We start from the raw sequence: 22026 nt of genomic DNA, 5'->3' as shown, positions 1-22026 counted from the left end.
CATGAAGGGTATCTATGGGGTACAATCCGCACTCCCGAAATCATTGAATGTAGGGTTTTGTGCTACTAAGTTGGTTCTTATTGTAAAATTTTAAGGGATCCCGATCTAACGACAGATTCTCAGAGCAAGCCACTTAAGACTTTAGTTGAGCTTATCGGTGCAAGGAAGGCCCCCACATATGTTGAATTCACTCAACACTCTAGCCACCTAACCAGTATGTTTCTATAGCGGCTGAAAAAACCCGCTCGAGAGTAGGCTGGGAGAAATGATATCCCCAACGCATCCCAATTCGAAGTACCTTTATGGGGTGATGAAATCCCCAGTCAAAGATACCCCTCTCTACGTGGAATAAAATAAAATTGAGTGTCGTTGTCACCTCCTTCCTTTCTCCCAAGACCCCGAAGGCGGGTGGAAAGTTAGCTAATGCAATAGTAGGTCCACCCCAAATACGATAAAAGATTCTTTCCTTTAAGAAATCAAATGTGATTTAATCTATATGCAGCCTAATTCACGTTCATTTTAAAGCCCAAATTGAGGTGTTGAATATGCATGTGCATGTCAATTTTAAACACCAAACTGAAATGTGAAGGCATGCATGTCAATTTTAACCAATGTTAATTTTAAGCCCAAATTGAAGTGTTTATGCATGCATGCCAATTTTAACCAATGTTGATTTTAAGCACCAAAAGATGAAGTGTGAGAGAATGAGTGCAATTGATCTAATACTAATCCGATCCTTTTTGTAAATTCGCCACAGGCTACAAACAGATGATTAGCAGTAAAATCAAACCAACAGAAAACAAAGAACTCAAAATTAATAGGAACTAATGTGTGATGATACCTACGTGATTGCGTGACCCTGAATAGGCGATTGCGTAATAATGTCAGATTGATTGCGTGATTCTGACAGGGTGAATGCGTGATCCTAACAGGTTGATTGCGTGATGATAACAAGGCGATTACGTGACACATAGGCAGATAACACAAAAAAATAAAAAATAAAAAAAATTGAAACTAAATTTGATCTGAAACCTGCAAAACAGATTGTGAGGCCCTAGCTAGATCGCTCATCATCCATTCAATGTTAATCAAAACATATTTCACCCGATATGAGAGAACTAAGTTGTTGTATCTGTCGATGGTTGGTTGGTCTTCCCAATCTTGCATCTTCTTTTCTACTTTGAGAATTCTCTGATAGCTTCTAGCCTACCTTCTTTGTTCCTTTGTCCTTCTGGCACCTGAAATACTGAATTGTACCTTACGTGCCATAAACTATTATAATAAAAACATGCAATAAAAATAATCTGTTTCAAGATTTACTGAATTTCATGCAAAATTACACAGATCAGAGAACAAAAAGGAAATAAGAATAAAAATAACATAACAACAATTTTCCTAATGAATGCGTAATGATCTCAGAGCAAATATGTGACCCTGAAAGGTCGATTGCGTGACCCTGAAAGGTCGATTGTGTAGTTCTATCTATGAGATTGCGTGATGATGCAACCGCGAATGCGTGACGAAGAGCTCTTTTTTCTGAAATTCGTGCAACCTGCAAAAAAAGGAAAAAATTCATACGATTTGCAAAAATAACATAGAAAACAAAGAAGGTTAATTAGCTGCTGTTCACGTCGGGTTCACCAAAATGTCGCACTTAAAATTCATCTTTAAAATATCAATTATAAGCAAAGGGAAATCACAAATCCCTATCTAACCAAAGAATTCAAACATACAGACAATGAAATAACACAGAAGCAAGAAATAGGAATATAAAATAAATCAATTGAAACTCCCTATACTGCATATAACTTCCATTTCTCTTCTCTTGTCTGTGGTATGATGGCTCTCAGATATTGCGTTGGCAACCTGCAATTGACACAAAGAGTCAAAGTTCATGATTGTTGAAAATGGAGATTGAATGCTCAATTTATAGATTTTTAGAGAAAATTGATTGAAAGGTGGAACAGATTGATCAAGAGGTGGAACTCAGGTGAGATCACATGAAAATTGATAGTTGAACTGTTGATTTGGAGGTGAAACATAATAGATTGAATAAATTAATTGAGTTAACTGATTGAGAAAAAGTTGACTGAAAGAAGAAAAAGAATGATTGGAGGAAATTAAGAAGATGACAAAGAAAGCTTTATTTAGAAAAAGCTAACTAAAATATGGAAATAGAGATTGGAGAGATAAATGATTTAATTAATTAATTGATTGAATTAATTAATTTAGCATGTGCTTGCACTTTAACTTAGATTTTCAATTTAATCTTTGCATGAGATTTAATTCAAATATTGAGTTTATTTTAATTCAACATATTATTTGAATATATTTAGAACTTGACTTTGATTTTCAATTTAATTTTTGAAATCATGCACATGTATTTGAATTTAGGAGAAATTAGAAGAATTAGAAGAATTAAATGAAATGGGAAGAAATATGAAATTAGAAGAAATATGAGAATTAATGAAATTAGATGAAATTAGAGAATTAGAAGAAATATGAGAATTAATGAAATTAGATGAAATTAGAATTTGGGGATTTGGAATTTGAAAAATAATTAGTTAATTAAATAATTTTAAAAAACTATTTAATTATTTAAATGGACTTTAATTAAATAATAAAGATTATTTAAATTAAAGGATTAAATTAAAATTAATTAAAGAATAAATATTAAATTAATATTTAGAAAAGGGTTGAATGATTAATTGATTAGAGATAGAAATTGAAAATAGAATTTATTTAAATAACAATAAAGATTATTTAAATTGGAGAATTAATGAGAATTAATTAAATAATAAATATTTAATTAACATTAGAAAATGGTTAAATGATTAAATGGATGAAAGAATAAGAAATATAATCATTAGTAAGATGATGAGGAAATATGAAATTAGAAGAATAAGATTAATTAACTTAATTAAATAATTATTTAATTATTTAATCAATTAGACGAATAACTAGTACATGATGAATGAGACATTTTTAGGTGTCTACAGTGATGACTAGGAGAAGACTTGCAGAAGAAATTTGTTTAATTTATGAGATTGAACCTAATAATGTTGATGAAGCATGCAAAGATGAAAATTGGATTAAACCTATGGAAGAAGAATTGAATCAGATTGAGAAAAATAATACATGGATTCTTGTTCCTAGACCCAAGGATAAAAATGTAATTAGAACTAAATGGGTGTTCCGGAATAAGTTGAATGAACAGGGTGAAGTTGTCTGAAATAAAACTAGACTTGTTTGTAAAGGTTATTCACAAATGGAAGGAATTGATTATGAGGAGACTTTTTCTCTGGTAGCTAGAATTGAATCTATTAGATTATTTCTTGCTTATGTTACTCACAAATATTTCAATGTTTATCAGATGGATGCCAAATCAACCTTTCTTAATGGTGAATTAGAAGAAGTCGTCTACATTGAACAACTAGATGGATTTTAGCTGACAGATGAAAAGGATATGGTTTGCCAGTTGAAGAAAACATTGTATGGATTGAAGCAAGTCCGTAGAGCCTAGTATGTCAGATTGGATAAGTACTTGATGAAGCTTGGATTCAATAAAGGTACGACTGTCAATAATTTTAATTTCAAGATTGATCATAATAACATTTTGATTGTTGAAGTTTTTGTTGATGACATTATCTTTGGAAGAAATGATTGCCTATGTAAGAAATTTGCTAAAGAAATGCAGAATGAATTTGAGATGTCTATGATTGGTAAAATGAAATTCTTTCTGGGATTGAAAATTACTCAGTTTGATAAAGGTATTTTCATATCTCAGTCTAAGTATGTGAAGGAATTGTTGAAGAAATTTGGTCTTGAAGACTCTAAACCTGTTGGTACACCTATGGTGACTGGATGTAAGATGACAAAAGATGATGACTCTCCGAAAGCTAATTAGATCATATATAGATTTATGATTGGTGGTTTGTTGTATTTGACTCAGACTAGACCTGATATAATGAATGTTGTGTGTCATGTTGCTAGATTTCAAGCTGATCCTAAGGAATCTCATGTTACTGCTATAAAAAGGATATTCAAATATTTGAAAGGGAAAGTTAATTTTGGATTATGGTATTATAAGAATGATGACTTTACTTTGAGTGCTTTTATAGATATTGATTGGGTAGATGATGTTGATTATTGAAAAATTACTACAGGTGGTGCATTCTTTTTGGGTAAGAAGTTGGTCTCTTAGGAAAGTAAGAAGCAAAATGCTATCTCTTTATCAACTGCAGAAGCTGAATAGATTGTTGTTGCTAGCAATTCTACTAAGATAATTTGGATGAAGCAGATGTTGAAGGATATATGAGTTATTTATGATGAGCCTATTGCTATATATTGTGGTAATTCAAGTGCTTTTAATATTTCAAAGAATAAGGTGTCGCATTCCAAAACAAAGCATATATCAATCAAGTTTCATTTCTTGAGAGAGAAGGTGAATGAGAAAGACGTCAGATTGGAATATGTATCTACAAAGGAACAAATTGCATATATCTTTACAAAGCCTTTGCCTAAAGATACTTTTGAGTATCTCAGAGAGAAGTTAGGGGTGACTGTCCCTCCTAATGAGAACTAAGATGCATGGATTTGCATAAGTTCGGTGAACTTCACAGAGATATTTTATGCTCTAGATTGATGAGTGCAGCTGCTACTCAGGGGGAGTAGTCAGTGTCAATGTTGGTGGTTCAGATGTTTGGATTTGTGAAGCTAATTCAGGGGGAGAAAATTGTGATTCCCGAGCCTTTGTCATTGATCTCAAAGGGAGAGATAAGCATGTGAAAAAATCTGTGAGAGATTAGAGCATTTTGAGATTTGAATTGTTTGTCAAAGGGGGAGTTGATCCTTGTTATTTTGAGGGAGATTGTTGAGAGTTGATTTCTTTCTTTGCATTTATTGTTTTTCACATTCATATGTTGCCATCAATGCCAAAGGGGGAGACTGTTGGATATTGACTGATATGTTGTCATTAATGTCAACATATGTCGAGATTGTTGATGAGGAGATTGTTGAGAAGTTTTGTTAACATATTCTTCTATGTATTCTAGTATTGCAATTTGATAGAATGAGTTGGTTTAGCCTGTGTGTTGCAGTTGAGTTGATGCGGTTTAAAGGGTTTCTAGTATGTTGTTTGTAGATGGTTCATTCCCATTTTTAGAGGTCGACATGATGATTTGATCGAGTAATGAGATTCGGTATTGGGGATTTTATGCAGTTGTTCATGTTTTCGGTATTTTGGTTTGTGCTTCGTATTGCTCCAGAATTGATATATCTTCAATTGCGGATGTGTGGGATATGTTCTAGATATTGATGTGTGTCCTCAATTCGATTGGTTCATGATTTGGAAATCCACAAAAAAACCTTTCAAGTTGACATTTTTGAGCTCCAGTAATGAGATGTTCATGTTGCTTGTGAATATCTATAGATCATGTTCTATGCGTATTGGTGGTCCATATTGATTATTGTGCATGTTATTGAAGATATTCTTTGTCCGGTAGTGTTCTTCATGTTATGTGACATTCTTGGTTGTCGTAGCGTGTTGCAGATGATCAAGGAATAATTGTTGGAAGTGTTGCATGTTTGCGGTATTGATTTGGGTCCAGACTATGTCTTAGGCAACATTATTTTGGTTTGCATGTATTATTGTAGCATGTGAGGATATTTTTTTTGTTATTTATATTGAGGGTTTAGTCGACTTACATTTCATGGGTTGAGGGTTTGTATAAATAAATGTAATAATCATGCAAGATTTATGTTTGTGAATGTCTGTGAATGTTTGCAAATATCTGCGATTGAGTTGTATGTGTGAACAAGTGATTTGATCTTTCGAAAGTGTGAAGGAGAGAAAAGTGTTGCAGAGTGGGCTGTGTGCTTAACCGAAACTGTACTCAAGCATATGGAGATGCTATTTTCATAGTTCATGTGATTTGAATTGTTGTCTAAATGTTTTTGTAAGCCAATGAGACTTCGTGTAAGGCACTGAGCCTTTCCTAAAGGTTGTATCCTTTCTGGGTTTCTTATTTTGAGCAGTGAGCTCCAAGCAGTGTGCCTGATTGTATGTGCATTCTCATTGTAATATTTCATTTACTCTTAATAGGGTATTATCTCATTGTGGGTAGGTTCCCATCGTATTTTTTCCCTTAATGGAGTTTTCCATGTAAAAATTCTTGGTGTTATGTGTGATATTGATGTGGTGTTGTTTTGAATGCTTTAATTGTTAATCATCAAATCAGTTTTGTGGTTTAAGTTGTAGTAAGTTTTTGTGCAAACTAATTCATCCCCTCCCCCTCTTAGTTTGCTGCATTGTTGCCAACACCAGGGATGTGAGATTTCATGATTATAAAGTCAAATCCAACACGATAGGTCAATCGAAGATGTGTAGCTATAAAAAAATGTGCCTTGAAGATTGAAATTATGACATTATTAGGATTAATTTAAAATAAAATAAAAAGGGGCGCACCTAGGGTTAAGGGCCTAAATATATAATATGTGAATAGATGAGAGAGAACTTTAGATTTAATTAAATTAACAATTAAATGCCTAAAGAAGCCCTATAAATGAAAGATGCAATGGGACAAACTAAGGCGGGTGCTAACCTAAGTGTGGAATTGGACAACCCTAATTAGGGGTGTACAATTTATGACACTACACAAGTTTAAGAAAATAAAGAGCAAAGGGACAGGGTTTAGAGAATCTAGGGACAATGATGATAATAGGTGATGTTGCAGATAAATAGATTTCTCATAAGACTGATTCTTGCTTAACCAGATATAAACTCATAATGCCACAAAAATAATGTGATCTTCAATGGTAACTTTCTGGCACTCTTGAATTCTCCAAGTTATTGGCTCCTTTGAAAGATTCATCTCTCTTAGCTCTCCTTTAATATCGCTCGTCTTGGTTTTTTTGTGGTGTCATTCATCCTGCGTATATACAAGTAAGTTCAATGATCAATCAAATTTGAATCATGACACTCAATCATTCACCCTCCTCACTTGATTACCATCACACTTATTTCCACTTGAACACACATCATTATCCATTTTTTCACTCATTCCTAAAGGGTATTCATTTTGATGGAAAGGTAATTCATGGACCTCTTAGTTTGCATTCATAGCCTTTTAGCATTTAGAATTTTGATTTGAGACTCTTCATTTGGTAGTTCATTGACTATGTCATTGAACTTGATTTTAACCCTGCATGATTTAACCAATTGATTTTCCCTACTTGGAGCTAAGAGGAGAATTGGGATCCCTGCTTGAAAAATTGGTCATTGAAAGAGAAAAGGGAAACTCGAGGTATGGAAAATTTTTAGGATTAAAGACTTAATCCTATGCAAACATCGATTTTTTTATTTGTGGGGGGGGGACTTGGTTGAAAACTTGGTGGTTGGAAGACCTTTTTGATTACCAATAATCTAGTTCTGAGTGCATGTATTGAATTTGAGGGTCCTTATGCCAAAGTTTGGTGCTTAAAAGGCTTTTTGGAATTAAGCCTTATTCTAATTTTGTGTCCTAACATTGAGTTCGAGAGGAAAACTTAAATTTAGGGAGAAAAATTGATGATGGGAAACTTAATCCTACTTTGACTGCAAACACGAAGATTTAAGAGTTTGGTTAGAAATTCGACGCTTGAAAGGGTTTAGGGATTGAGGGATTAATTTTGGTTTTATGTCCCAACACCAAATTTATAGGTTGCAATACTTGTTTGTGTTCATGGATTTCCCAATACCTTGATACTTTTCACAATTATGACTTAGATTGCCTTGCCTTGGATTGAACTTGAAATGTCATGGAAAATATAGGCTTGGACCTTGACCTTATCCTCAGTTCAACTTGCAAACTCGGAGATGGGATAACTTCTAGGAATAATGCTTATTCCTCTCCTAAATGCAAGTATCGTGTTTTAGGAGTCCTAGGCAGAAATTTGGTGTTAGGAAGATATTTTGGAACAATGGTTATTCCTACTTTTTATGAAAACACCAAATTTAAAATTTCTTGGTCAAAATCTTGGTTTTAGGAAGGTTTTTAGGAATAAGGTGCAATTCAAATTTTAATACCACCACCGAATTGGGAGATGCTTGTGTAAAACTCAACCTTGGGAACGAATTTAGGATTAGAGCCATATTCCCACTTTTTTATGCCAATACCAAACTTGGAAATAAAATCAAGTTTTGAGTCAAACTCGATAGTAGGAAGGGTTTTGGGATAAACCCTTATTTTTGTTTTGAGTAAAAAATCTAAGCTTTGGAAGGGAAACTTTAGAACTTATGAGCTGGTCAATACTTTTGGGTTTTAACCTTGCATTCTATCCATAAGCTTGATTTGTGTTTCTATCTTGGACTTCCTAATTCTATTCCCCATGCTCCCTCACTTGCCTCTAAGATGCATTGGAAGTTTAGACCTATTGAAAATTGGTCAATGTCCAAATTTGATAATGTCTTCCACAGTCATTCTAATTGAAGCCCTAATCTTCTATTATGATTCTGTATGCTTGGAGGATGCATTTTGGCCTAGGCTTTATACTTCTCTCAATCCTAAGGAGATTGGTTTGATGGAAGAACTCTCTGTCTCCTTCTCTCAACAAGACAAAATTGTTACAATAACTAGTGAAATAGACAAAAGTAGGGGGGTTCCTATTGAAGACGGGGTGTGTGTGTGCAACACAACACAAGCGTGGTTTCCAAGGACCTTCTATTTGTGTGCTTTGTCTCCATAGTGAGGAATGTACTTCTCATCTTTTCTTTCAATGTTATTTCTCTAGGAAGATTTGACATCTCTAGTGGGTAGTTTGGAATCAAGCTTGTGTGCATGCTCCTCTTTGGGTGAATTATGGGATCGCTTGGGTTGGCTTCTTGTTAAGGGGTGAACCCACAATAGTGGGTTACACTTTTTTGCCAACTTTGACACTGCAATATTCACTTTCAGAAAAAAACTTCAAATTCAGACACCTATCACTACTAAACCGTAAGGAATTTGTAGATGTTGTGAACTAGTGATTTGTGAAATTTTATGTTTAGATTCTAAATATGTATTTTTTTGAAATTTTTTGGAATCAATTTGTTTCCATTTTTCTATCTCCCTCAAAAACTTGTTTTTTTACAAAAAAAACAAGATTTTTAAAGAGTGATACTCATTTGGTATGGCATAACTTTTTTTTCTAAAATGGATATGAATGTGATTCTTTTGAGTTTAGTTTTGTAACATCCATATCTAATGTTTGCAATTGGTTTCATAACATTATTTTTAATATGTTATACTTTATGAAGTTTTGAAGTTGAGTTAATTGTAATTTTGACACATGTTCATTTGGTCACTCGTAACTTGTTGTGTATTTATAGAAATTTTCTTTTTTGTTGTTGGAAAGAGGAATTTAATACCTATTGCATAGATATTTTTTTCAATTTTTTTTCACTTCTTTATTATTTTTCCATAAGTGTTGAACTCATAAGTTGATGTTTGATGTGAAACCTATGTTTAGTTAATCTAAAAGAAAAAATCATAATAAACTCAATATATATTAATATAATAATCATTGGAAAACTCGCTTAGAGTACTACTATCCTGCATTTGGGTTTGTCAAAATTCATCCATTTGAGCCCCCAATTTGAGCTTTGAAGGCTAGAAATTTGGAGAAACCAAGAGTGTTTTTTTTTTTTGGGGGGGGGAGCGGGGAGCAAAGATCTCTAGCAGCCGGGTTTGATAGAAAATATGTTCTATCGAACCCCCTAGGGTTTGATCGAACCCATGTTCTAGCTAACCCCTTTAAGCAATTTTTTTTTAATGACCATGTTCTTTTTAAAAAACCATTAAAAAGGGAGGTCGAATGTATTTAAAATAGTACATTCGATCGAATCATTTTTTTAGTCCGATCAAATGTGGCATTCGATCGAAAGTGGTAAAAAATAATGTTTTGGAAAAATGAGTGCAATTTCTTCATCCAAAAAAGTGTAACCCACTATTGTGGGTTCACCCTAAGACTTCTTTTCTTCAGATTGTGTGGCTTGTGGGGCCTTTTTCATTACATGACATCTTTGGTTATTGTAGACGTCTAAAATTAATTAAGTTATAATTAATTAATTTAATTGTGTGAGTCTCTTTCTTCTTAAAATTAATTAATTTTATCACTATAGCCTTTCATAATTGATTTATCAAATTTAATTATTTCTGTGTTCATCTAAAGTCATCTCAATCATTATTTTTTCTAAATCTCTATTAGTTAATTAATTTCAATTAACTAAACTAATCATGTGATTCCCACAAATCACCCTTTCTAATCCTATCATCTAGTTGAATTAATCCACCTTAATCATGCTTATCATTATTTCTTAATTTTATATTCCTTCACTTATTCTCTATCCTCATGTCACATCCTTCTAACTTACCCACTTGCATTCTAATCCCTCATTAATCCACCTAATCAATCCCCCTAATCATTTGCACATCCCTAATCACTTTGATTAGGAATGGATCAACTCTTTTTCATGAATGGCTTTCCCATCTCATCCTCCAATCTTAAATGCACCCACTTTGGCCCTTTCAAGGAAATTCAAATTTTTTGAATCTCCCCATGCCTTCTCTTCCCAAGGAATTTTTAATTCCTGTTTTTATTTAGTCTTCCCACACATCTCTTATTTTGAAATTTTTAATTCCTCCTCCCTTCCCCAAAGAATTTTTTATTTCTTTTCTCTTCCCAATGTAGTTAGGGAACTCTTCCCCATGTACCTTGAGAAGTGTGGAGACAAGAAACGCCTTTATGACAAATCTTTTAAATCTCCCATCTTGTCCTCTCAATCTTCTCCTCCACTTTCTTTCAATCTCAACTCTTCATTCCAAATCAATCTTGGCCCTCCATTTTGATCTCCTCAAATTTATAAATTGTAGTCTCCTCTCTTCACAAATCATCCACTTTTATCATATTCTTATGCTGTCCATTTGATCTCATATCCACCTTTCATTCATTGTCTTGTTGTCAACTTGAGATCCAAAATCATCCATGACACCCTCATAATGTCAAAATCTTGACTCATCCAAGCCAATCCATATTCATCATCAAATCTAATCCAATCTTGTTGTGTAGTGGAGAGAAATCCACAATCCCTCGTCCAAGGAGCAAATCAAGTGGAGCAACAAGGGCACTTCTACTTCATCAAACTCAATCAGAGGAAGAAGCGAGAAAGGAGGGTATAATGGTTTAAATGTGTATTTGAATGCATTGTTTGTGTTTTATTTGGTTTATACACTAACCATTAGGCTTTAGATTTTCCCCTCTTTAGTTAGAACGAAATCGTAGGATTTTTCAAACTCTTCAGGATATAGTTTCGGCTAAGTGCGATCTTTTTGGTACAGTGGATCTTGGAGATGTAGGTATTCTTCAAAGGTTTCATTTTTTTGGTGATGCAGGAAGAAAGAAGGTTAGGTAGTCGAAGGGTCGCCAGTCTCAAGGGAGGATTGATCAGGTAGGCTGATGGTTACCTCCTCCTCAAAGTATTTTAAAGATAAATACTGATGGTTCCTTCAAGGGAACCTGGTCATGTAGGTATATGTGGTATTGAAAGAGATAGCTCTGATGTTGTTTAGTTTCTCTTTTTCATTTATAGAGGGTTTCATACTAATAATTTCATGGAAGCCCTTGCTATCTTGTATGCACTAGAGAGAGGTGTTGTTGGTTGGAAATAAATTATTTGTGAATCTGATTCACAAGTGGTAGTGCATATGCTGAATGAGCAACACTTGGATGGTGTTAATTGGCACATAGTTGTGGTTGTTTGACATATTCTATGGTTAAGTGGGTCTTATGACTTTGTTACTTTTTGGCATATTCCTAGAGTGGAATTGCGTAGCGAATTCCTTGGGGAAATGGGCATTTGATAGATTGGAAGGTTGGAATATTGTATGGACATTTGCCGGTAGATTTGTCTCATTTGAAGATGATAAAATTGGTTAATTTTTTATTCTAGACCTGTCTTACTTTGTATTCTTATATTAAAAAAATTAAAAATAAAAAAATAAAAAATTGGGTTGAATGCTCTCTTACTACTTGGGGTATCAAACATAGTTCATAATTTCCAATACCAATTGAAAAAGCAGATATACAGCTGTAACGATTAGTTTTCCTCAACGGTCATAAGTTTCACAAAATTTCAAATACCGACCAGTTTTCCCCAGATATACAGCTGTACCGATCAGTTTTCCCCAACCGCCATATTTTTAACAAAATTTCAAATACCAACCTGTACCGATAAGTGTTTCCAAACCGCCATAATTTTTAAGGTATAACTGAATTCATTTGCAGTGGTTATTCATTCATAGCGGGCTTATTCACAATATATGCCCAAATGGGGCGATTACTGGAAAAATTATTTTCATACCCTTTCCATTCCGATGGAGGTTTCAGCCTGCTTGTAGAAGGCTGGAGTCATATTCATACATGGTTCCGTTCCTTTTTCCTTTCCATTTTCTTGCCACACCAAGTTGTTATTCCCCTGTTTTTGCTCTGTCATTCCACCTGCCAGAAAAAGAAAAACTTCTTTTATCTTTTCCCTTTATCTTGATTTCTTGTCTGTGGTGTGGAATTGGTTTTAAGTTGTGATAGAATTCAACCTCAGACCTCCTCTCATATGTGGAAGCTAAAAACTGAGGTTGAATTCCTCGGCTGTTTAAATCTTTATTGTGTCTATTGCCCTCTCTCTGTCTCTCTCTCCATCTACAATTTCGGATTGATAAAATTCAAGGAGTTGATAAATAACTATGTATTGTACTACTAAGTGGGGTGAACCTAGAATATATCAAATGACTTTTGCGCCAAATTTAATACAAGTTCTGGCTTCAGGGTTGACAAGGAAAGAGGTGTGCCATAATACTCAGCTTCAGCACTTGCTTTCTGTTGGGTATGAATAATTGTTGCAGGTGAGAAATGGCAGTATTTGGTTTGAATAATTTTATTACATATCATGCATTGGGTTATTGTCGTATTGACAGGGCTAGAAATCTGAATGGCAGGATTAGACACAGGTTGGGAGGTGATGGGACACCCACTTGCACTTCTTCTGTGTTGTTTGGGGTCGAAGGCCTTCACCTTCAATATGCCATTATTTAAACCGCATGTATGCCATTGAATTTTTTTCTTTAATGCATTAATGGTTATATCATTTGATTCTTTTGAATGGAAAGTGTGATGTGGGTACTGGCTGATGTGTTTCCTGTGGTATTATCATCTATGAACTATCATCGTATGTTCACAATACTGAGAATGTGATTCTGCATTTGGGTTTTACAATCCAGAGAAGAAGCTTGGAGAGCCTGATCCAGAACCCAAATTCATGTGGATAAATATTAAATTCCTTCAGTTTTAAGAGTCGTTGCCTGATCCAATGTAAACGTCTACAAAATTCGAGGATTTATTAATAATCAGGTACGCAGCCCCACATTCTGCTAAATATTATCCAATTTCATGTCATTATTTCGTGGTAAACTGAAGTGAATTCATCTTAGGCAACTGTAAGAGTTGCAAACATAACCTAATATTTAGTGAACAATTTAATTCCTTAGGCTTGTATGCTTTAATCTTTTCAGTGCCCTTTTATGCAATTTGCAATATATCTGGCAATAATCGCCATGTTTACAAATTCTGCAGCATTTCATTAAATCTTTGCTAAATATTATCCAATTTGATGTCATTATTTCGTGGTGAACTGAAGTTTATTCATCTTAAGCAACTGCAAGAGTTGCAAACATAACCTAATATTTAGGGAACAATTTAATTGCTTAGGCATGTATGCTTTAATCTTTTCAGTTCCCTGTTATGCAATTTGCAATATATCTGGCAATAATCCCCATGTTTACAAATTATGTAGCACTTCATTAAATTTTTGCTAAATATTATCCAATTTCATGTCATTATTTCCTGACAAATTGTAGGGCACTCATCTTAAGCAACTGTAGCAGTTGCAAACAGAACCTAATATTCAGTGAACAGTTTAATTGCTCAGGCATGTATGCTCTAATCTTTTCAGTGCCCTGTTATGCAATTTGCAATATATCTGGCAATAATCGCCATGTTTACAAATTCTGCAGCACTTCATTAAATCTTTGCTAAATATTATCCAGTTTTATGTCATTATTTCATGGTAAATTGTAGGGCACTCATCTTAAGCAACTGTGACAGTTGCAACCAGAACATAATCTTTAGTCAACAATTTAATTGCTTAGGCATGTATGGTTTAATCTTTTCAGTTCCCTGTTATGCAATTTGCAATATATCTGGCAATAATCCCCATGTTTACAAATTATGTAGCACTTCATTAAATTTTTGCTAAATATTATCCAATTTCATGTCATTATTTCCTGACAAATTGTAGGGCACTCATCTTAAGCAACTGTAGCAGTTGCAAACAGAACCTAATATTCAGTGAACAGTTTAATTGCTCAGGCATGTATGCTTTAATCTTTTCAGTGCCCTGTTATGCAATTTGCAATATATCTGGCAATAATCGCCATGTTTACAAAGTCTGCAGCACTTCATTAAATCTTTGCTAAATATTATCCAATTTTATGTCACTATTTCATGGTAAATTGTAGGGCACTTATCTTAAGCAACTGTGACAGTTGCAAACAGAACCTAATATTTAGTTAACAATTTAATTGCTTAGGCATGTATGCTTTAATCTCTTCAGTGCAATATATTTTGCAATATATCTGGCAATAATCGCCATGTTTACAAATTCTGCAGCACTTCATTAAATCTTTGCTAAATATTATCCAATTTTATGTCACTATTTTATGGTAAATTGTAGGGCACTTATCTTAAGCAACTGTGACAGTTGCAAACAGAACCTAATATTTAGTTAACAATTTAATTGCTTAGGCATGTATGCTTTAATCTTTTCAGTGCACTGCTATGCAATTTGCAATATATCTGGCAATAATCCCCATGTTTACAAATTCTGCAGCACTTCATTAAATCTTTGCTAAATATTATCCAGTTTCATGTCATTATTTCCTGGCAAATTGTAGGGCACTCATCTTAAGTAACTGTGGCAGTTGCAAACAGAACCTAATATTTAGTGAACAATTTAATTGCTCAGGCATGTATGCTTTAATCTTTTCAGTGTCCTGTTATGCAATTTGCAATATATCTGGCAATAATCGCCATGTTTACAAATTTTGCAACACTTCATTAAATCTTTGCTAAATATTATCTGATTTTTTGTCATTATTTCGTGGTAAATTGAAGGGCACTCATCTTAAGCAACTGTAACAGTTGCAAACAGAACCTAATATCTAGTTAACAATTTATTTGCTTAGACATGTATGCTTTAATCTTTTCAGTGCCCTGCTATGCAATTTGCGATATATCTGACTATAATTGCCATGTTTTCTGGTATTTTAAGGCATTTTGTTTTGTTCCATTTTGGCCTATTATGTTGCTATTACTGTAGCTGCAAATCTGTACCTTAGTGGAAGAAAAACTTTTATATGATTTTTTGTTAATGTTTTTATGGCCATTTCTAAGTTTCTTATCAATCCATTGCGCTTGCATTTTTTTTATTTACTGTTGGTAGTTTGGCTCAGTTTATGATACATAAACTTAATAGAGCATATCCAGCCAAAAATCTCTCAACATAACCTTTTACCTTCGAAATATTATAAGCTTGAAAAATATTTTGGATTAATAAATGAAGACATTAGCACCTCTGATCATCTTTTGGCAGTCTCTCAAAAAATTTTATAAACTCTTGCTCCATGTAATTATGAGGATTTTTGCTAGAATAAATTGGTACACTACAAAATATAACAAATCTCACATGAAAACAAGATGGAACACTATTCCCACATAATGGAACATCATTGCTGATTTTGAAGTTAAAAAACTGAACATATGAAATAAATGTAATACTGTAGACATATGAAATAAATGTAATACTGTAGACATATGAACATAGCTGTTATTGACCATGCTGATTATATTTCATCAAAGCATGTAAAGGTTAATTAGTATGCTTAGCTATATCCTAAATGTTTTAGTGAGGAAGTCAATACAACTTGAGCAACTAATGCCTTTAACGTTGAATTCCTGAAGTTCAACATCTGCAACTGTCCAATGCTTTGGTTGGTGGTAATGTCCTCAGAGCAATGATTGAAATTATTAAATCTGAATAAGGTACAAAAGAATTTCACATATTTCTTTTATTGATCTATTTCTTTTAGGACACTTTATTTCTGAGTTTAATTTTACTTATAATATTTTATGTGGAATGATTTTTTGCTGTTCAATTTTGATGTTAAGGAGATAACTTTCTTATTGTTTTATTTTTATTTTAAAAGAGTAATTAATTTTTGTGGGAAGTCTATATGATTTCTTAAATGCAAATGATGAAGTTTTGTTAGAAAATATTTGTTAAATACATGACTTTTGGTTAGATAAACAAGAAGAGGGCCCTGATCCCAAACAAAACTAAAAACAGCTAAGAAAATAGAGCAAAAAAATCAGTGAGAGGCTCCCTGCACTGAAACTAACCGAAACATCAAAAAAGGATTACCAGTCCAGAAGACCTAACCTGCTGCAGAGACATAACCAACTAACCATAGTATTAACTTTAACTAACACTATTCTAACAAGAATATCTATCTGGTACTTAATAAAATTAACATCTAAGAAAACTAACAGTCCAAAGACAACGCTGATAAAGCTGATAAATGGCTTTCTATAGATCTATTATTTTTTTTGAAGTTTTTTGGTTAGAAGTTTTTTAATTTAAAATTTTTTTTTTTGTTAAAAGGAATTTCTTTAATTATTTAAATTCATTTGTGTAGTATAAAGATATTTAGAATATTTTAATTATTTTTAGATGTTTCTTAGGTATTGATGATTATTTGGCTACATTTATGATTAATGTTGAAAACTTGCATTGTGTTTAGTTTGAAATAGCAACTGTAGTAAGAGAGGAAATTCTAAAGGTGAAGCGTAAAGTATGCTGAAGAAAGTCGAGCAGAAGTAAGTGGATTATTTTTTTCAGTTGTTTCATGTTATTCTTATTCACTGAAATATATTGAAAATTATGTACTTAAATCTAATTTTATATAAAAAATGCATACGTAATTTCTATTTGAATTTATCTTTTATAATAGTCTATATCTTGTGGTAATTAAAGTCATATGGATATTATTTTTTGTCGAAGTTAAGTCTTTTGTTTAGTTTTAAATAGCAAATACAGTAAGAGAGGAAATTCAAACTGTGAAGCATAAAGTATGCTGGAGAAAGTTGAGGAAAAGTAAGTGGATTATTTTTCTCCATTATTTCATGTTATTTCTATTCATGAAAATATGTTGAAAATTGTGTACTTTAATCTAATTTTATGTAATAAATGCATATGTGATTACTAGTTGGATTTTATCTTCTATAATGGTCTATACCTTTTGGTACTTAAAGTCACATGGATATTATCTTTTGTCATAGTTTAGTCTTTATGTTGTTTTACTTATTTTTATGAGAATCACATTTATAACTTAGTTATAACCACACTTTTCTTTCGTTCCCTTTCAATCATGTTTATTAATAATTTTGATAATTAAAATAAATTCACAAAGAAAATGTGATTACTTCAGTGATCTAAATGTTGAGGAAAAGAGTGAATACACATTGAAAATAATTAATGATCATGACTCTAATAATATAAAAAATAAAAATAACTAACAAATAATTTTCTATAACATACCAAATACTAATATTGCAAATTTTTATATTTTGTTAACTGCTTTTATTATTTATTGTTTTCTATATGCTTATAAATAGTTTTGACAACTCTTAAGTGTCACTAAAAGATGCTAAACAATACATGAAAATAGATGATGACTTTATTCTTTATTCTTGCTATCTGACCTAATACATATGTCAACCTAGAATATCTCTTTCTCTAGACATGTTATTCATCAAGGTCAGATCATAAGGATTGAAATTGTCCTCTTACTTAAATGGGAATTTTCACATGTTAACTGGCACAAAAAACTTGCTCTTGTACGTGGCACTAGGAAGTTCCGTGAGCATGGGGGGTTTGAAAAGCTCACTCATTTTAGGTCGAAATCCTGGAAAGATGTGGAACATCGTTGTAAGTGGGCCTCCATCAGTAAGTAGTTTATTACCTTTTAGACTGTTAAAAGCAGATGTTGATTTATTACGAAGCACCGAGTGAATAAACTTACAACATAGTGGTTACTTGTTGATAGCAGGCTTATACGTAATATGCCAAAATTATGGTAACGGAGATCCAATTTATTTTCATCAAAACTTACAGAAAATTTTATGGGGTTTAGAAAAATAGACTTTATGTGTTCTATGGATTATGCTAAACCATGGTGGTTTGACCATTGGGGTTTAACCTTGCCCATAGTTCGAATATATTAAAATCAACTTCAATGATTTTAGTGGAGGGCATAACAATTGATACGGCCTTTAAATACACTTCTAAATAATTACACTGTAGTTATTGGACGACTCTAATGCATGCTACATTTGTTTGGCAGCACCAAACATGGTCATCTGATTTGAAGTACAAAATGTAGGAGCTTTAAATTACAATTGAGCACCATAATTGTCACCCAAAATCCATTTTTGAGTTTTCTACATATACTACTCACGTAACATCAGTTGGGACATGTTAATCGACATTTGTTTTTCCAACGCACTAACAGTCGTGGTTACAATATTTGGTGGCTTAATCCCTGTGGTTTTGTTTATTAGTCTGCTTTATGGAAGAGCAGAAATTGTTTCTGTCAGTTCATTGACAATTAACTTTATTAAGGCATGATTGGTCAGGTTCATACCATTACAATCTTGGATTAGAGATAAACCTCGGCCATACATTACATCAGTTTTCTTAGTCATATGGAACTAGTATAGTTACAGAGGATCTCCTCGATATCACAACTTTTCTGGAAGCTAAAACCATCTTTCAAATAATGAAAATGTTCCATCTTTATGCAAAAACTACCATTCATTATAGTCGAGATGTCATGGTATTATCTCCTTGAGATATCATTAATGAAAAGTTTACAAGCCTGCTTCGGCAGAAGCATTTATGTCATCACGAAATCATCTTTAGACTACATATCATACCTAGTAATATGGTTATCCAGAATCTAGATCAGTAGAGAGAAGTCATTATCCAAAATAAGAAATAAAATTAATCTCTTTTTATCCTCTTTGGTTTTGGAATAAGCTTCATGAAGATAACTTGAGGTAGTAAGTATGAACTAACGAGTCAGTGCAATAGCTCATCATTGCAAATTCTTTCTAATTCTAATGACACTCACAGAAAAGGGAGGGGAGGGGGAGAGAAAAAGAGGGTAGGAGGAGGGGAGGGATAGATGGACAGACAACACATGGAATTATGGGTTCCAATTTAATTGAAAATTTGGAATTCATAAAATTTCTGAAATTGGAGTAATTCTACAATTTAACTGATGGAAGAACAAGATAGAACAACTAAATAAATCCAAAAATTGGAGTAATTCTACAATTTAACTGATGGAAGAACAAGATAGAACAACTAAATAAATCCAAAAATTGGAGTAATTCTACAATTTAACTGATGGAAGAACAAGATAGAACAACTAAATAAATCCAATGTATGACCTATCATTCTGTGAAATTTATTATTGAAGTTTGACATAGGATCATTTGATCCTTTCCTAGAACTTCCTCGCAATGGTATATGTCATTAGAAGAAGCTCATTTTTTGGAGCAGGGGTATGCATATGACTTGCTCTTCGCCAGTTGGAATTTGGCAAAGGTACAGAAATCTCAGCTCCACGTTCTTCTGCATTCATATTCCCCGCCAGGTTCTACTTCCCTTGTTTTTTCCGTGTCATCCCACTTGCCATGAAAACAGAAACATCTTTATCTTCACCTGGTTTTTGATTTCTTGTCCTTGCATTAGGTTGTGATATTTCAATCTTGATCAGATAAAAAAACTGAAGCTTAATTCTTCAGCTATTCCATCTTGATCAGATCTACTGTTTCTCAACAATTTCAGATAGATAAAATTGAAGGACTTGATCAATAAGTAGGTATGTAGCATAATAAGAAGTGGGAGGCACAAAGATTTTGTATTTCAATTACATTGATGCATAGTAACAAGTGGCGGTAACCTACAATCTCCCTGATTACTGAGCGTTTACAAGTAAAGTGGTTAGAGTCTCAAAGTTCCCAGACTCGGACTCGGCTCGGATTCGGTAAGGTCGACTCGACTCGTGACTTGGCTATGACTCGGCAATGACTTTGGCAAAATAAAAAATACCTTTCATGCACCCATTATTGAATAAAGCTTAAAGACACTATAACATCATCAAATAGAAGCTCTAGCTCATCCTCAGCCTCAGCCTCAGAGTGGTCTGTCTGCCTCCTAAAGGCGTCTAAGGTAGGTCCTGGATGACTGAGTAGCCATAGTCTCCGCCTGTGAGGTGCCACAATGATCAATATTAGTTGTGCCTATGTCGGATCGTGCTCTATCCTCCTCTGCCATAGCCACAGCCTCAGCCTCTCTGTCTGCCATGTCTGACATTCCGTGGCGCGAGTCCTGGAGCTCAGACTCGGTGAGTTTTACCATAACTCGCCTAAATCGCCCAGGTCAGGCAAGTTATGAGCAAAACTCGCTGAGTTCGGGTCACGAGTTGTCAAAACTCATCAAGCTTGGCTCGACTCTCCAACTCGGCAAACTCGCCTGACTCACGGCGAGTTTGGGAACTCTAGGTTAGACTATTGCCAGTACCACAATTCTCAGCTTTAGTATTGACAGTTTTTTGATCATTAGCTTATTTTGTGGGTTCTTGTAGACTAATGAGTTAGGGTTAGGGAACTCATTAGGTTTTTGATGGCCATTCGATTCACCTAACCTGAGAATAATACGTGTTGCGTTCAACTCATTTGGTTAAGAATTGCATAATGACTCTTTTTCAAAGGGTTTGAGTTAGGTTTAGGGAATTCATTGGGGTTTTGGTGACCATTTAGTTCACCTAACTCGACAATAATAGGTGTTGCATTTCACTCAATTTGTTAAGAATTGGCATAATGACTCTTTTTGGACAGGTTTCTAACAATTTGTTTGTTTTTACTATTTTTAGTAAGTCATAGTTTGGATATTGACTTAGTTGGCACTGTTACCTTTTCTTGGATGTCGGAAAATGCATATGATGATATTATTGTTGGCAATATGTGTTGTCATTGATGTCAACTCAATATGTATTCTTATTGATGTCAACTTGAGGTCATTGGTGAAGTTGAAGAGGCTTGTGTGATGAGACATTTGAGAGAGATGGTTTGACAGTTGACAGATGGTTTGACTCAGACTTTGACATGATTAGCATGATTGAAAACAGTCTGCAAGTTCATCAGATGTATCCGTGGTAGAATATCGGTCCGTATGATTGGTAAGTATATGGTAACATATTGTTACTTATGCTTAATCCTTTGGTTGTGGGATGTAGTTGCAATTGCGGATGGTTACATGTTCAAGAAGGTAGTAGGTTGATATTTGAGATTGAATTCATACCTATGCTGTTGTGGAAATGTGTTGAACAGTGTATTTTTCATGATTTTGACAGCTTAAGTATTTTGAAGTAAGGTTTGGTAGTCTATAAGGTGTCTAATTTGTTAAAAATAGAACCGGAAAGCTAAAAATTCAGATGACAGCAAAGATACACACTAATTATCCCGGGAAAACCCTCCCGGGAAAACCTCCACCTAGGGTGAAAAACCCAGCCACACAAAGAAATTATTTATTGAATTCTCAAATTGAATACATAGCTCTCAAGATGAACAGTCAATCATCTAACGATGATCACGATTGGACATGAATAATAATATCTTTTACTGAGACTTCACTCAACTCCTGAAATACAAAAGTAGAATCAGACTGACTGAAGATGACAGCAGCATATAATGATCAGCAAAACCAGAACTCTTTCACGGAAGATCAGCAAAAACATAAGAATATGGAATGTCTCGAACTTCACACACTTCGGC

General features: G+C 33.6%; 2 long non-coding RNA genes across 2 annotated transcripts in view; one reads left to right on the top strand and one right to left on the bottom strand.

The window, feature by feature from the left end:
- LOC131857982 (uncharacterized) overlaps positions 1-22026 on the bottom strand; it is a 101117-nt gene that overhangs the window by 19113 nt on the left and 59978 nt on the right. The window lies entirely within an intron of this gene.
- On the top strand, positions 12333-13413 carry LOC131041562 (uncharacterized). The gene is made up of 3 exons (XR_009105046.2): positions 12333-12914; positions 13008-13111; positions 13290-13413. It is a non-coding gene; the product is annotated as an uncharacterized LOC131041562 (long non-coding RNA).

Source organism: Cryptomeria japonica, chromosome 8, assembly GCF_030272615.1.
Source record: "Cryptomeria japonica chromosome 8, Sugi_1.0, whole genome shotgun sequence".
In the NCBI taxonomy this organism is placed as follows: Eukaryota; Viridiplantae; Streptophyta; class Pinopsida; order Cupressales; family Cupressaceae; genus Cryptomeria; species Cryptomeria japonica.
Note: the sequence above shows the minus strand (reverse complement) of the source record. Positions and strands in the feature narration are given on the sequence as shown.